The following is a 1,221-nucleotide window of genomic DNA, read 5'->3' as shown; positions in this document are numbered from 1 at the left end:
AATTTCTATTCTTTATACTGAATTACATGAAATCTTACCTAATCCCGTGTATCAAATATTTCTTAGTGTATGAAATACCTATTATGAAAAGAGAAAGAAATATTAGAATTTGATACTCAACTTCGAAGGAATTTGCAACAAAACAAACAGATAGAATCGAAAGTCTAATCTAAAAAGGATTGGAAATTTCTACGGGCATTTCAATATTTTTTTTAGGAATCTAAAAAAATGCATTTCATTTCTATCATTATTATGATATTACATATTCAAATTCAATTGGATACAAAAAAAAAATCCATTCGAAATTGTCAAGAAAAGATATATTTTGAAGTGAAGTATTTTGGAGAGAATTGGGGAGAATATGATTAGAGTATGTTATGTGTAATGTAATAAGGCTTGTATTTTTGAAACATGCATATATTTAACTGCAGCTATAGATCTGTCTCTAACTTTATTGCAGTCATATTTGTTCAGGATAACAAACACATAACATGTTGTGTGAATTTTTACAAATTTTCTATTGAAAATTGTAAAAAAAGAATAAGCACGATAATTTCTTGAAATACCGTATAGTATTGGTATTCTATATCTATATAGATATGGATAAGATACTCGATTAGATAATATCTGTGTAACAGATCAAATTGATATTCTAGGGTTTACATATATTGAAAGTTGCTGTTATAATTAGAATGAACAAAGTTAAAAAAAAAAGCAATATTGATTGGTTATGTATCAATTTTTATTTTCTGATCTCATTAAGAAAAAAAAATTTCTATTCAAATATTCAAGAATAATTCATAAAAGAATAGTTAACGGTTGCGATTTGTCTCAAGATTGTTTTTCAATTTTTCAATAGAAAGAAAAGGGGGGAGTATTCTCAAAAACTTCATATCTATATTTTTATTGGCGGCATGGCCGAGTGGTAAGGCGGGGGACTGCAAATCCTTTTTCCCCAGTTCAAATCCGGGTGTCGCCTGATCGATAAGAAAACTGTAAATGAAAGATTATATTACGTTTTTTTAGAAAACTTTTTTTTCCAACAGAAGCAAGCGAGGGAAAAGGAGTCTTGAGAATTGCGTTTGATTCGAAATTATAAGCATCAGTAGCTTAAAAAATGTTGTAAATATTTTTGTCTCGAATTCAAGGAAAGATTCTAGTAGTGAAAAGGAATCCATAAATTTAGAAATGATAGTTCGTTCACTACACAACTATTGTAGT

General features: G+C 28.2%; 1 non-coding gene across 1 annotated transcript; it reads left to right on the top strand.

The window, feature by feature from the left end:
• Positions 1-908: 908 nt before the first annotated feature.
• Positions 909-979, top strand: TRNAC-GCA (transfer RNA cysteine (anticodon GCA)). The gene has a single exon. It is a non-coding gene; the product is annotated as a tRNA-Cys (tRNA).
• Positions 980-1,221: the final 242 nt, after the last annotated feature.

Source organism: Vigna unguiculata, unplaced genomic scaffold (assembly GCF_037176805.1).
Source record: "Vigna unguiculata cultivar grain cowpea cultivar isolate G323 ecotype 2 unplaced genomic scaffold, ASM3717680v1 ptg000385l, whole genome shotgun sequence".
NCBI lineage: Eukaryota > Viridiplantae > Streptophyta > Magnoliopsida > Fabales > Fabaceae > Vigna > Vigna unguiculata.
Note: the sequence above shows the minus strand (reverse complement) of the source record. Positions and strands in the feature narration are given on the sequence as shown.